The sequence below is a fragment of the Falco peregrinus genome, chromosome Z (genome assembly GCF_023634155.1).
Source record: "Falco peregrinus isolate bFalPer1 chromosome Z, bFalPer1.pri, whole genome shotgun sequence".
Lineage (NCBI taxonomy): Eukaryota > Metazoa > Chordata > Aves > Falconiformes > Falconidae > Falco > Falco peregrinus.
Window position 1 is genome coordinate 63346158 of NC_073739.1, and position 16427 is coordinate 63362584.

Below are 16427 nucleotides of genomic sequence, written 5' to 3' on the forward strand. Positions count from 1 at the left end.
ACTGTTGCCTCTCCTGGCCTGAGCTGTTACCTGGTAGTTGAGGCAATCTGTTAGAAGGAGACATTAATGATGCAGGAAACCCTGTTTATTACCACAGGCATAATCAGAGTCTTTTTTGTTGTAAACGAAGACTGAATTTCTGAAGAAGGGGTAGAGTATAGCAATATCTTTTTGCCAAATGCTAAGAAAACAACTGTTGTTTTGCAACCAAAGGTAAAAGGATTCCAAAACTGTGGCTGACAGACAGGTTTTGTGGTAGAGAGGATTAAGCTATGAGTTTACCACTTGAATTTTTAATCTATGTGGAAAAATGGTTTAACCCATTCCTTCCCCTGATTTAAAGAATCAGTCAGCAATATTCAGGCGAGCGGAGGTTATCTTTTATTTGGCAGTGCTGGGTGCATGGGGGATCGCTCCACCAAAGTCATGCACACCGAAGGAACCCTTCAGCCCCCCCTTTATACAAAATACTCTTGTTTATTCATTAACTTCCTGGGAACTCGCTAACATATCTCACACCTGCACACTCCATTCAAGGACCTAGTATATCTTCAAGTAAACAACATGAGCATATCTTGTGCCTGTCCTTGAGGAGTTGTCTCTGCGCAGACTCTATTCCTTAGCGGCCATGTTTAAGTCTCCATCTTCGCCATGTTGCATGTACAACAGGAATCTAAGACAAAATGTCCCTTCTAAAGATAACCAACCCAAGGACTTAGCAGTCTGTGCATCCGTCATGTTGCAGTAAGGGTCCTTGGACATTTCCCGACTTTAACTAAACATCCTTTAGATAAGTGGTACAGCATTCACTATTCACCCCCCACCCCACCCCCCACCCCCTTCATTACTGTATTCCCTCTGTTGGCAGTAACAGTATAAGGCTGCTGTGTTGTTCTGTACATCAGCTGGGAGAGAACCAGTCATTAAGAAAGGCAGATGTTCAGTTTACTTTTCATAGATTCAGTCCTGGCCAGAAGAGGTGAATCCTAGTGCCAGAGCACACCTGCCTGTGATTCAGCACTCACCCTAGTCAGTAGAAGGCTACTCCCTAGCTACTCCCTAACTGAAGCAGTCTTTGGGTTTGGGTGTCTGGGGCAGAAAGCTCTGCCTGTTGGGTTATGCCTTCTTGCAAGGGACCGAAACAGCTACACAAAACAACAGAACTGTTAGTTCTCCTGTCTACTTCCTGATGAAAACAGATGCAAGAGCGGAGCTGTACTTGGTCACTGCTGGAGTTAAGCAGCTGTAGGATGGATCGCAGGCACCTTCCTTGAACCATCTTTAGCAGCTGACAGAGAAGGCTGTTCCCCTACGTCGCTCCCCAGTGCTTGATAACCATGTGAAAAGCCACAGTGAGGTCCTCCGCTGTTTTGCAAGCAGTAAATAGTCATACTTCAAGGTGTAAGGCTTGAGGACCTAGTGACTGGAATCCATCTCATTTTACTCCTTTACCCTGGGTTTTCTGGTGTGCTGCCTAACACTTCAAAGATGGTTCATTCCTTTCAGAAGGGTCTAGTCCCTTGATAAAACCTTAACGGGTATTCTGCAGAAGCATAAAAACAAAACGTGCAGTGCAACTCCCAGTAGGTTGTCAGATTTTTTTAATGCCTAAAGTGGAATCTTCAATTTGAAGTTTTCTGAGATTTTCTCATGGAGGTTTATTTCTGTCTGAGTTTTGAGGCTGTAAGTCTCCAAGATGCTTGCTTTTTCCTTCTTGTTGTGAAAGGACCTTGTTGTGTTGTGACCCAGAGGACCTACCACAACTCTTTATAGCTTTACTGAAAATAAATGGTGCCTTACTCCAGAGACTGTCTGTGATTCCAGCAACTCTGTTAAAGGCCATCAGGCAGTGGACAAAGCACATTACCCATTAATAAATTAAGTCTATTCCTGTTCCCTCTATCTGTGTTTCCCCTCCCAAGCCTCTCAGGTGCACAGCTGCTGGTAAAAATCCATTCCTGTTCTCTCAAATGCTCTGAAGTCTCCCAACCTGCAGGTCTCTGAAGCAGAGAAATTATGCTTAAGGTTACAGAAATACAAAGACTGCTACTTTGAGAAACTGAAGCTGAGAAAGAGCAACATTTGCAAATCTACTATTGCCCAACAGGGAACAAGTATCCAGCAGTGCACAAGCACCTGACCCCATTGAAAGCCATAACAAAAGCCCCATTGACTTGTAGGCAACTGAGATTTGAGCACTTACATTTAGCAGCTCAACTGCAGAGTTTGTGGCAAAAAGCAAGGTATTTGTATGCAGTGCTGACCACCCAAGAGATGGGACAACAGCCCTGGCAGTGAGCACAGAACAAAGGAGCTTTGAGCTGGATCCACATGTGCTACACAATACACTGGCTTCGTTTGTACAATTAGCCTATCACAATGTGAGTCACAGTTTATAAAGAGATGTCTGTAATCCCATGCAGCAGCAGCAGGGCATGAATAGCTGTGTCCGTGTCTGTGCAGGCAGGATTCCTTAAAGAAGTGTAATCAGGTCAGTGACATATGTTTGATACTGTATGGCCAAGCAAACAACTCAGCCAAACACCTGGAAATATCACGGGATTGGTAAAAACAGATGCGTGACTAACAGGAAAATCCTGCAAGCCCAGCTTTCTCTTCATGGCTTTTAAAACTGCCCATCATTTTCCTCATGCACTCACTGGGACAACCAGAGGTCCATCCCCATTTATTTTTTTTTTAAACTAAACTCATTTTTAAAAACAAATAAAATGTTCTGGTACACTCATTGAGATGAGTCCCAGATGTGTGTGAAATAGGAAGAGCAAGAAGTTTTTCAGAAAATGTTGTCTCAGCTTATCGGTGCTTCACTCCCAGCCAGCATACGTTAGCCTTTCATACATCTGTGAGAATGCCTTTTTATTGTTTAGCTTTATGCTTTGGTCATTTTCGAACCCTTATAGAGACAATTGGCTAGCCTGACAGAAAACAGAGTTCTCTCCTCTCTGGCACTTTTGTAATGCATACCAAGGGCTTAGAGGGTGGCTGCCAGGGTGGCAGCCAGGAGGCAGTAGAAAACAGACTACAGCTGAAGTTCAGTTCTCAGGTTCAGTAGCTCCCTGAGAATTGCCGAGTGTTGGCAGTGCTCCATAGCTTGAGAAAGGCTGGAAATCACTGATCTGAAGGACTTTAAACTAGCAAAATCTGGAACAGAAGACTTTCTGCTCTTCTTGGATCCAGGTATAGATAGCTTGGTCAGCCCAACCTCATAGCTGCTGCTGTAAAACTAGCTTGTGAAGGTGACCGTCACTCCAGCAGCAGTTCGTGTTTTGGTGATACATTCAGGCTAATGTTTTTTGGACAATCCTACTTCCAAGAAATAACTGACTCTATTACTAGGTTTGTATTTCTTCTCACAAGGACACATTAATAATTTCACTGAGCTGTCAGTACAGCTATCAACCCTGTTGTTCTCTGTTGCTTTTGAAGCTGTTTCTATAGGACCTGTAGTGGTGGCTGCTGCTGTCTAAAAAACCTGCATATATTTTTCTTTTGGTTTAAGCAAAGAATTTTAAATAAACAAGGAAAGATCTTTCAAGCAGAAAAAACATTTGCAAAGTATTAATCCAAAAGAGCTGTTGATTACAACCAAAAGGTTTGATTTGAGTGTCACTTGTATTAGACCTACTATTCCACTTGTCAACTGAACTACTTTAATGGAAAGTTGCTTAAATACAAGTACACAAAGGCAAGCTTATTTCTAGGGCTTGTTCTCTATCGGCATCAAGAAAATATCTGTAAAGCTGGATAGGGTGAAGTAGAATTTTTATTGTTCATATTCATCAGAGAGAGATTAGGAAGTAATTTACTATTGTAAACTATTGTTCACGTTTAAGCGTTCCGTACGTAAGCCTCCCAGCTTGGTGCCGTGTCAGCGACTATCTACTGCCATCTTACGGTGAGCAGAGGCCACAGCAGTTCTGGGCCGGAGAACCCAAGCCCTGGATGTCTGTATTTTGTGGATTGCAAACTGCAGACATATCCAAAATAAATTCATCTTGTATGAGACAAAAAGTCAAATCAAATCACCTCCTAGAATAAGATTTCTCCAAGTCATACACTTTAAAGTAAAATTTACAGTTCTGTTTTGATTTAAATTTTTTAATAAAGTATATCATCACATCAACCAGATGTATCCCGGTGCTTTGAAGAGAAGCCCTAGTGCTTTAAATCCACTCTCTATTGCTGCTGGGGAAAAAAATGATCTGTGAATTATAATGAATACTACAACTGAGGGAGAAAGAAAGTAGATCACTAATGGATACTTAAAAGCAACTCCAGCATTTATGAATTGCTCCTGCTTGGAGAACCTGTCCTTCCCACAGTGACATGTCTCTTCAGAGAATGACCAAGAAGGTCACTCCTTTCTTCCCTATCACACCTAAGGCTTAGTAATAATGTGGTAATGCCCCATTCATATTGGCAGATCTCCTTAAGAGAAATTGAAATTATTTCATAGATTCGTAGAATGGTTTGGATGGAAAGTGACATTAAAAATCATCTAGTTCCAACCCCGCCCTGCCCTGGGCCGGAACAACTTTCACTAAATCAGGTTGCTCAAAGTCCCATCCAACTGGCCTTGAACACTTCCAGGGATGGGACATCCACACCTTCTCTGGACAACCTGTTCCAGCATCTCACCACCCTCATAGTAACGAATGTCTCCCTACTATCTAATCTAAATCTACCCTCTTTTAGTTTAAAACATTACCCCTTGCCCTATCACTACAGGCCCCACTAAAATGTCTGTCCCCATACTTCTTATAAGCCCCCTTCAGGTATTGAAAGGACACTATAAGGTCTCCCTGGAGCCTTCTGTTCTCCAGTCTGAACAACCCCACCTCCCTCAGCTTTTCCTCACAGGAAGGTGCTCCAGCCCTGTCATCATCTTCATGGCTCTCCTCTGGACTCACTCCAACAGGTCCATGTCCTTCTTATGTTGGGGGCCCCAGAGCTGAACACAGTGCTCCAGGTGGGGTCTCACCAGAGCGGAGTAGAGGGGCAGACTCACCTCCCTCGACCTGCTGGCCACGCTTCTTTTGATGCAGCCCAGGATACATTTGGCTTTCTGGGCTGCAAGTGCACATTGCCTGCGGCGAATGAAGAGACGGGATGCAGCTTGATGCAAGCAAGATGTCGACTTAATTAGTGATTCTTTTACATTTATATATGTTTCTACCTTCTGCATGTTACACACTGATTGGTTAAATCTTAAGCATGAACTACACCGATTGGTTATCTTCTAAGAAACATCATTTAAACAATAGGTACCGATTAGTCTATCTTTTCTTAGCAACAATTTCTATTCTAAGATTAGGGGTTTTTTTTCTACTTGACTTTGGTGAATAACAAAGTTCCTCATCAGCACTATCCATTCCCTTATCTTGCTGTATGTCCCTCTTTGTCATCCGGTTGTCATCTCAACTGCTATGGCTCAAGAGTCTGCTGTTAACTTGTTCCTTTGTTCCCAGGGCTTATGCCCTACAAGTTCTAACATGTCTCCATTCATCAGGCTAACAGTGCTCGGACTCTTGTCCTTGAGGTCTTGCCCTACAATTGCCGGGCCATGTTGAACTTTTTGTCCACCAGCACCCTCAAGTCCTTCTCTTTAGGGCTGCTCTCAGTCCATTCTCTGCCCATCCTGTACTGAAACTGGAGGTTGCCTGTTCCAGGTGCAGGACATTGCACTTGGCTGTGTTGAACTTCAAGAGGTTTGCACAGGCCTACCACTCAAGCCTGTCCAGGTCCCTCTGGATGGCATCCCTTCCCTCCAGCGTGTTGACCACACCACACAGCTGGTTATCATCGACATACTTGCTAAGGGTGCACTTGATCCCACTGTCCATGTCCCTGACAAAGATTTATTTCCTTCTAATCAGGAGAATAAATGCTGGATGATTTTCTATCCAGGACCCAGGGATCCACAGCTAGACACTCCGAGGGCATGACAAGACCTGCTGCAATGCTCGACAGTGAAACAGCCTTCTTGGTGCTTGGGAAATGTACCTGTTGCTGTGCCTGGCAAACAGATCTGCACTTGGAGGAGGTCACAGTTTTAGTACACATCTTCAATTAACACATCTTCACTTGCATCAAATTCCTAATCATTTAAAAAATGATTGTTTTACGTGTCTGTTATTTTAGCTCATCCACCACAAGCCAACTGACTCCCTCACTGAAGAAACCTGGCTTTCTAACCTCCTCCACCCTCCCATATGCCCCTACATTTATCATTCTTCGGGGCTGAAATCCTTACCATTGCACAGAACAGTCTTCTCATAAGAGGGAAATTCTGTCACCCTGCCTGGTGTATGGGTGAGCTCTTCAAGCGGTGGGAGACCAACATGCTGGTTACGCCTGGGGGTTAGCCACTTGATCAGGCACTGTGATGTAGAAACTTAAGGGTTGTGGCTAGCAGCAGTGGCTGACTAGGACAAGAAAACACTAAGAAAGCATGAGGGTATTTGTCGCGATGGAGGGAAGACACAGTCACTCAATATGAGTGATCAGCAGACTTCCTTTATTGTGCCTTACAGTCACCTTTTATGCCTTCTTATAATTAGCTCATACATATTACAAAAGTTAAGCTCATTATTGGTTAGTTGTCTAAATACCAAGCCCGCCCCTAGTTTCTCTTCTGTAGTTTTCTGTTCCCACCTGCAACATTCTTTTCCCACTGAAATCTTCCTGTTGTTTTGTAACTTTTGCTTTACTTCAGATGAGCTGAGAGCGATGTGCATTTTTGTCCAGCCAGCTGGACTATGTCTATGTGACCCTTTTCAGCTAGCCAGTTATCCACAATTCCCCCGTTTTTATTTTGGGCGACATAGGCCTGGTTGACCATTTTCAATAACAGCGTTTTAACACAGGAAAATACACAGCCAACTTATAAAATCTCAGTTCAGAAGTATAATTCCTGAAATACTTGAAAAATAAAGTTAGCTTGAAGCTTTAATTTAGATGCTCTTTCTGTTCCAGTGATATAAAAAGTTTAAAAAATTCAAAGGTAATTTTAAAGTTCTGAACATGGACTAATGCAAGCTCAAACCCCAAAAAGAAACCAAACTGATGTTTGACTAGGACTGTTTGCAAATATTTTAGTGGAAAATCCCTGACCATTAACAATTTTCTGTCCAAATAACAACTGCCCTTATGCAACCAAGCAGTCCATACCTTTTCTGAAGAATACCTCATTGATATCAAAGAATTAACAAAGGGGGAAAATTAGTTCTAAGCTATATACATTCATAAGGGGATTTTTCAATAGTTACATACAGATTTACACACTAAGCCATAATGGCTTGTGGGTGATACACACAAGAAGAGTACGTTGCTTATCTGTCTGAATGTCTATGCTAAATTTGACAGCTATGCCACAAGCCAAGCCTACATGGGTGCTGTATGTTATGCACGTTCATTAACAAACAGAAGTATAATAGACAAATTCCCAAGATCTAGCCCCCAACCTAATTATATTATTTTGTAGCCAATTAAGGAAAATAACACAAATGTGCATATCTACATGTGCACACACCTTTTAGTTCAGAACCAATCTGTGATAAAAGGCCTTAGCCTTATGGCATCATCGAATCTTAACGAGTACAGTAATTAAAAATGCAGTCTTACTGTAAGTGCGATTTACGCTGACATTCCCTCAAATGCTACACATGAGTATTTCTCACTCAACTGCCTCAAGTTAAAATAGTAGTATTTGTTAATATGTATTAAAAAATCATTAATTCTCTACAATAGCAGTTGACTTCCATAACACTATGTAAGCAAAAGAGGCTTAAGATGGGTTTTCTGAATACTAACGATTTATTTTAGACTGTCTAAACTCAGGGCTTGAAAGATTTCACTCTGCCAGACATAGAAACACTGTTGCACTCCAGTTGTGATATCCCTTTTCCCAAGTTGTCACATGCACATCTCGCTCAAGCAACAGTATTGTTAAAGTTTCTCTCTGCTACGTAAAAGCATATTGCACTTGTAGATATAAAAGACAGCACCCTTACTTAGATTATTACCTTATTACCTCATAACTCTTAGTATACCTTGTATCTCTGATTTCATCGCTTCAAAAATTCACCAGAAGGAGATAAAACCACAGCATCAGACTAAACTACACCTTAACTGCTGATTCAAATAAAGGCATTCTCTTCAGATATGCCTAATGCTTACAAATAATTTGGGCTGGTTTTGATCAAAAAACTATAATTACAATAATGACCAAAAATAATAATCCCGTTTGCAAAATGCCTTTAAGCCAGCCTCCTAGTCCCAACCAATTTCCACATTCAGAATACAGCATAAATACAGAATACAGCATAAATTATCTCCATCAAGGCAAAAAGGCTTCTCTTTAAGCACAGAGATGTTTGCTAGTTCAAGGCAGAAACCCATTTCTTGTAGGGGACATCTGAAGCAGGTGGGGGGTTTTTTTTGGGGTTTTTTTGGTGGGTTTGTAATCAATTCCGTATTTTTCCTTGAGAAGCTTAAGCTGTTCCTCTTGTTTCAGGAGTGTTTCCAACTCTGATGTGTAGAATAGGTCCGTATTTCCCAAAAATATCATACATTTCCTCCGCTGTGATTTCATACGGCAGGTTCCGAACATAAAGGGTCCGATTGACCTCTGGGGGCAGCCAGATGTTAGCTCGCTTGGCCGCTTGCACCGCCGCGGCGCCGATCGGAGCGGGGGGGGGTGCCGCCTCGGAGAGAAACCGCGGCCGGGACGGGGCCTGCCGGGCTGCGCCGCCGCTCGCCGCTGCCGCGGGGGTCCCGGACGCTATCCCATACGCTAATAACCCGGGTAATGCCTTGTTACAATCTATGTCCCGGATGCTCCGCTTTGTCAGCGCTGTTGCAGCCTTTGCGAGACTTCGGCGACGCGTGGCCGGCGGGACCCTGTGTAGGTGCCCCCGGGCGCGGGGACTGTGCCCTTCCGCCTCCTGCGCTGCTTTCAGCACCGGTACCCGAATCGCCGTCGAGCCGTGGCTCGCAGGTTCAGCCCTCTCTAGGGTCCCTGTTCGGGCGCCATTTGTCGCGACGGAGGGAAGACACAGTCACTCAATATGAGTGATCAGCAGACTTCCTTTATTGTGCCTTACAGTCACCTTTTATGCCTTCTTATAATTAGCTCATACATATTACAAAAGTTAAGCTCATTATTGGTTAGTTGCCTAAATACCAAGCCCGCCCCTTGTTTCTCTTCTGTAGTTACCTGTTCCCACCTGCAACACTTTTCCCACCAAAATCTTCCTGTTACTGTGTAACAAGGACAGCCAAAGACAGTGTATTTTGCTTTACTTCAGATGAGCTGACAGCAATGTGCATTTTTGTCCAGCCAGCTGGACTATGTCTATGTGACCCTTTTCAGCTAGCCAGTTATCCACAGGTATTCACTTTAAGGTGGAGAATTGTATCTGTGCTTGCTGGCTGTAGGCCTTTTTCTGATTGAGTGGGGTGATCTCTAGCATCCAACACTGAGGGAACTGGCTGACATCCAAGGAGGATGAGCCTTGTCTAACATCACATCAGCAGCATTGGAGCAAGGCTCAGTGGGCTGATCCTCTGATTTCTGCAGTCTTGGACAAGGGTGACACCTGCCAGTGATGGGGGTCTGTGGTCCCTGGGTAGCTTCAGTATGTCTTTGGTAGGTAGCTAAGAGAAGCGGTGCTATTGCCGGCATCTGATGTTATGCAGAGGCATGGAAAAATTGTAGAGGGATCTGCAAACTGAAGAAGGCTGGGAACCTGTTCGGTTTGATTCCTTTGGATTTAAACAAGGGCTAAGAGCCCTCTATCTTATTCGTTTGACCTTGGATAAAGGTGAGGAGTCTCTGTTTGTTTTTATCTGTCTTATTAAAGGCAAGTTGACACTGCTCACGTAAGTTCAGGTTATTGACTTGTTCTGCTTTCGTGGACAATTTACATCCTCTCCTAGCTCTGAAAACATTTCATTCTATATGCTAGACTCCTCGGGGAAAGGTGGTGGGGTTTATTGACCTAGAAAACATTTATTTCCTAAATTCCAAAGAGGATGGCATTGGCTTCTTCTGACCTTATCTTCTTGCTGTTACTTAGCCATGATGACTTTCTTGTAACATGTCCGTTGCCTTAAGGTTTCTTGATTGCTTGTCTCTTAGTGTAGGCCAAAAATGGTCAGTTTTTTAATGTTCTTGAAGGAATTATTAGTTTTGTCTTGTCAGAATTGTCTGTGACTTCTTGCCCCTCAAAGACCTACTGGGGCCTTTTCCCTCACCACCAGTCTTGCTGTCCTACGGAAGGACCCCAGAAGCCAGATGTACAGTAGTAAAGTACATAAGTAGTGTGAGGTATAGGAAAGAAGAGAAACTGCCTGTGGATCTGTGAGATTGCACAACTTTTGAAAGTAGGGAAAGGGACAGATAGTGGGAGAGAGAAGCATGTGGTGCTTGAGCAGACACATCCAGAGGAAGAACGCTTGTGCTGTGTAGGCTGAAAAGTCATGCACTTTGCCACTGGCCAGTGGAAACAGAGCTAGTCCCAAGCATGGTCTTCCCTCACAGAAGCCCTGACGTCTGTAGTGATGGTTTCAAGACAGATTCATGAGCACTCTGTCTGGTGACAGAATTTCTCACCAGCATCAGAGAAACTGTGCAGCGTGTGACAGGTTGCGTTGATGCACACAGTGCTAGGGATGCTGCCAGGCAGGCAGGCGGTCTCCAGCTCTGCCTGTGTGTGCGAGTGCCGTGCCACAGAGGCTAGGTTGGGTACCAAGCAAGGGCTGGCACCAGGGGACCGAGAGCACACGACCAGACTGGTACTGGGTTTGACGTGTCACCCACCATGTAGGCTCCTCTTTGTGAGAAGGAAGATGGCATTCTCTGGCCCAGGCTAAAAATAGCCCCTATGTCAGAATTCACCTGTATCTCTTGTTGTTAACCCTATTAATAGTATTTTCTTATGAAAATTATTAGTCTTTATTAGTGTAACCCTATTTATGGTTAAAAAGACAAAATATCAAGATAGACATTTTTGATTTCTGTAGTTCTGTGTTACCTTCTGATTTGAACGAATCCTGCCAGTCCAAGCTTGGTAAGTTAAGTAGATTTGTGTCGCTTTAAATAAATTTCCCAAGAACTACTTGTTTAAACCCTTTCTGTCATTTTTCTCCCCACTCTAAACCAATGAGTTATAGGGCCATAGAGAGATTGAATGATACTAATTAAACTCAAGATCTGACAATCTTTTCATAAATAGAGCAAAAGATTTCATTCAAAAGGCACTTCAAGTTGTTTCCTCTTACAGGATGGTACTTGCAATTAAAATAGACGTTATGGGGCTAAGATCTATTTTTGGTTATGCTGGTACATAGCCATGGCAAACCAGTGAAAACTCCTGTGAGTGGAAATGGGTGTACTTCAGAGCCGTTTGAGTTGCTTTGTACAGACCTGATGTCAAAGCAGAGGTCAAAGCAGACCTCTCTTGCTTCAGCTTTATTTTTTGGGACGGGGTGGCTGTCATTAAGCACTCAAGCAAGCATGTCCTTGCTTGTGATATTGTATACTGCGAGCTGAGAGAGGTACTCATTTTAGCTCTCAGAAACTCTTCCACAGACCTTTCAGAAAAAGCTGTTCACAGCTAAATTCAGCATTAGGAAGACTAGCTTTATAGACAGCTGAAAGCATTGCTTTAGCTATATCTTAGAACAGTGACACAGGGGGAACTTAAGTATTTCAGGACTTAAAATTTGTTGTTTCAGAGGCTAGTTAAGCAATTCGGCTTTCTTTTCTGGATATATGACCTAATTGTACATGTCCTTATAAAATAATTTCATTAAAGACAAAGACATTGTTTATGTGAATACATTAGTGTTAAATTAATTTCATTTTTAGAGGTTCATTTCTCAAATTCAGAGAGTTTTCTTCCTAAAATAAATTAAAGAATATTTCAAAATATCAGTAGCTTAAACATTATGAGCAGTGCCGTAATAAACCAGTACTTCAACATGCTGCAGACATTTGCAGCTTGGAGTGAAGGAATAGCAGTGAAGGAATAGATTTAAGCTTTGAGTCTCCAACAGATCGTATGTAAAAATAATGGGTCAAAATCAATGCTAATTTGGGGATTTATTCATGGTGTTCACCCCCGCGGTACCTAAGCACTGATTTATACCATATGGGACTTCACAGTAAAAAATTTTCTGCGACAAACCAAAGCTATACCACCAGCTGTAGTCAGAACCTAATATCATGGAAAGACTGCAGACTTCCCTGTGTGTGTGTGGAGGGGGGGCAGCCAGTGCAGGGAGACTGTGGCATGCACGTAAAGGCAAATGCTGATTTAAACAGAGGCAGACAAGCAACCCTGCCTGCAGCTGGTGCAGGAGCCCGGCTGCCTGGCGTTGGCTGTGCTGCCATAAATCTGTGCCTGTCAGTGCAAAGGGCAGCCAGTTCAAATTAAAGGGCTTTAAGCAACGATTAAGCACAGGTGAAAGTCTAATTGTGCGGGTGACTCAGTGAGTGAGAGCTGCCCAGGATGGGGAGAAGAACATGAGGAGGCCTGGGCAGATGAAGCAATGTGCGGGTGCCATGACAGGCAGAGGGATTCCACTAGTCTAAGTTAGCATCCTCTGAACAGGGGATACTGAACTCTTTATCCGTGCTCAGCACAAAGCCATAGGAGGTGTTTTGGGAGGGAGGAAACAACACGGCAGGCATTGCTGTGGTATCAAAGGAAGCATCTTTTTGAAGCAATCAGGATAGCATACAAGGAGGGGGAAAATGTCAAAAATGTACAGTGCCATTTCATATATTATGTTTGAACTTTCTGAGGTAAAAGTCTCTGCTTTCCTCTATCCATCTTAAAAGACCCCGTTTTAACACAGACATGCACTGCAGTGAAGAGAGTAATATGATAGTTAGGAAGTATTAATGATTTCCATAGATGGGAGCATCTATTGCTGCAGTAGAGAAGTTTCAAAATTGGATGAGATATAAATACTCATTCTCCAAAACATACATCAGCTGCTGAGTGCCAAAGTGGTGAGGAAAGGTCTACAAAAAGTGATTCCCTAACTGGCCAGTACAGATTTTGTGATAATCCATCTCCCTGGTCTGGCCATGGGTAGGACTGTCTATGGTGATGTTCCTCTTTCACAGCTGCAAGAGCACAGCCACCATTCCTGCTGCTCCCCAGCATGGCTTATTCCACTAGGCTGTGGAAATTGGCTGTTAATTAGCCTCAGAAGATTAAAAGCTTAAAAATTAATAATACCAGTAAGGAAAAAATGCCACTCAACAGGTGAAAGCTAAGCAGAATTTTAAACATGAAAAAATAATTTTGTGCAATGCTAATAGACACTCATCTGATTCTAGAGGAAATATATTTCAATGCTTCTAATAAAAATATAATTCTTCTTTTCTTTCCCTCAAAATGAAGAGGTCAAGATGAGCTCTTCCTCTGTGTCCTTTCTGAAGAACATTATCATATCTTGTTGAAAATGTTCTTGTTGATTATAACAGGAAAGCTAAAGGTATATTTGCCACAGCATCTGCAGAAATAATATTTACCTTCAACATTTCTAGATTATTATTCCTTCTATTTATGTATTATTCCTCATTCTATATTGTCACTGAAGTAATTATAAATATATATTAGCAACAGCTCTAAGAGCATCCAGGTGTGCTTTAAACACTGCCCATTTATTAAATTAATTATGATTAGTTCGTTTTGGTATGTCTTTCCTCTGTCTTGAAGATTTGGTGTTATGTTTCGCAATCTGAGCAATTTTTTTCACATACTGTGAGCCTGTATGTGTGACCTATTGAGAAGTCTAACAGCTTTTGTACTGTCCTGTAAAAAAAATAGGCAGAATCAGCTGTTATAGACTCCCCCACAGAGCCAAGGATGAGATTCACTTACATTAGTATGGTAGACATAATTTAATCAAGCAGGTCTCTTCTTCTGGAAAAAGTAGTGTAACTATTGCAGTGATTAATATTTCCATTCCTACACACTGCAAAATGGCTCTTTTCCATCACGGTTAAATGATTACTTCAGTGACATCCTTATAAATTTGCAGTGATGGTGATGTTAGTTATTTGGGGTTTTTCTAAACTTAAGACTCATTTTATAGTAAAGGGGAACAAGGGATTTTCAACCTCCCTGCTACAGATTAGTGTTCCCAGCAACTATCACTGAACTGCTGAAAGACAAAAAGAGGAAAATATTCCACTTACTAACTAGTTCCCTACCCTAGAATTCAGCTTAATTATTTCTATACCATACTTTTACAAATGTCCACTATTTAACCATCTTGGCTCTCTACATAAACTGTGTTAAGTATGATATACTGTAATCCTCATTCTACAGCTAAAGAAAGGCTATAAAACTCATATGATGAAGCTGCGTAGTGAAAAGGTTCACTGTTAAGAGCCTCTCCTGCATTTGTCTGTACTTCAGTGGACTACGCAATTTGGGCTGTTCTCTTGTGATCTGCCCATGGTGGCAGGTTGGCTTGGCTGGTCCTAAAGGCCATGCCAGCCTGGATACCCCCACACTCTGGGTGGGAAGAGGTGTGGGACAGTGGTGCCTTAGCCCAGGGCTGGCTCACTGGGCTGGCTCAGGTGTGGGTGGGCAGGAGCGGTCGAGGGGCTCAATAGGATGGCTGCAGGAACTCCTGAATCTGCCCAGGAGCCCTTTAGGAGGGTCCAGGCAGGTCCAGGCCAGAAGCACAGCAAGGAGACTCTTGCAAGAGCTCATGACTGCAGATGACCAACCATGTTCCCCTTTAGGGGGTGTTTTGTGGCAGTTCTGAATTCAGATGTAACCATGTCACTCACCTCTCAGAACCATCCCATCTATAGGCACCTGGACGCCATAATGGTTGATGATATGGTGACTGGCATCCTCCAGATTATCCAAACAATTAAAACCATAGAAGTTTATTTTTTCTAGCAAGAAAAAGGGTAAAAAACCCCAGCAAAATGATTGTTGACAAATTGGGCTTTCCTGGAAGACAGAAAGTTTGTGTGTGTTGGTGGCACAGTACCCCAAAGGCAATCTTGGCATGACATGGTGGCTGCATTGCTGTCTGCCTGCCTGTGCATATATGCAGCTGTTGAATGCTGTGGCTTTGAATCCTCATAGATAATGGACATATACAAAGTAAGAGCATTTAGGGTTTAAGGAGACTCAGCTTAAAATTTTCTGAACAGATTGAAGACTATGCACACCTAATATTATGGTCCAAAAAATGAAAGAAATTAGCTTATTGTGGTTTACTATTATATACAAAAGGAATTAGTTTCCATTAGTGGATTAGTAGGAGAAATTAGTTGTCGCGATGGAGGGAAGACACAGTCACTCAATATGAGTGATCAGCAGACTTCCTTTATTGTGCCTTACAGTCACCTTTTATGCCTTCTTATAATTAGCTCATACATATTACAAAAGTTAAGCTCATTATTGGTTAGTTGCCTAAATACCAAGCCCACCCCTAGTTTCTCTTCTGTAGTTATCTGTTCCCACCTGCAACATTCTTTTCCCACCGCGATCTTCCTGTTACTGTGTAACAAGAACAGCCAAGGATAGTGTATTTTTGCTTTACTTCAGGTAAGCTGAGAGCCATGTGCATTTTCGTCCAGCCAGCTGGACTATGTCTATATGAACTTTTTCAGCTAGCCAGTTATCCACAATTAGTCATATATGTCATTGATGTGCCAGGTTTGAAATGTTTGCAAACTAGGAAATGGGACTCTCTAAACATCAAGTGTCCTTACAAGACACTAATGAAGTTATGTTACGATTTAAGCTAATCAGTGTTGGCAGACATTAATTCCCCCAGTATCTGGTGATCTTTTAAGACAAGTGTTGCAAGTGAAGTGATAAACAGGAGGGTTAGCTGTAGGCAGTGCAGAGCAGTTGTGGCTAATACATACACACGTAAATGCCACTACTGCAGGAAGGCAACATGTTTATGGATTTGGTTGGAGAACTGTTTTCCTGCAAAGTTTTATAGCTCATATTCATTTAGTTATGTTAAATAACATATAACCCAGACATTACTTCCACTAGGCTTATGTGAGTCCTTTTATGACCTTAGAAACAGTGTGATGTACCACACCCATGCATTTGGCCACCTACAAGTTGAAGTATCTACTGTGAGCTGGATGTTGAGGCTGTCATTAGGATTGGTGGGGACAGATGGGCTTTTCCAGAAGGTAAAACACCTTACAACAGGTTTAGGAAATTGTTGCAGAGGTAAGGACCCCAGCAGTGTCCCCCTGCCCACAGTGATCATGGAGGGAACTTACCTGAGTAGCTTAGAGTAAACACCTACCTCCCAGATGGCGTAAGTTAGATATGAAACTATCAAGCTGTGGTCTTGTGCTTATTGCACAAGTATACACCGCTTCCCACAATAAC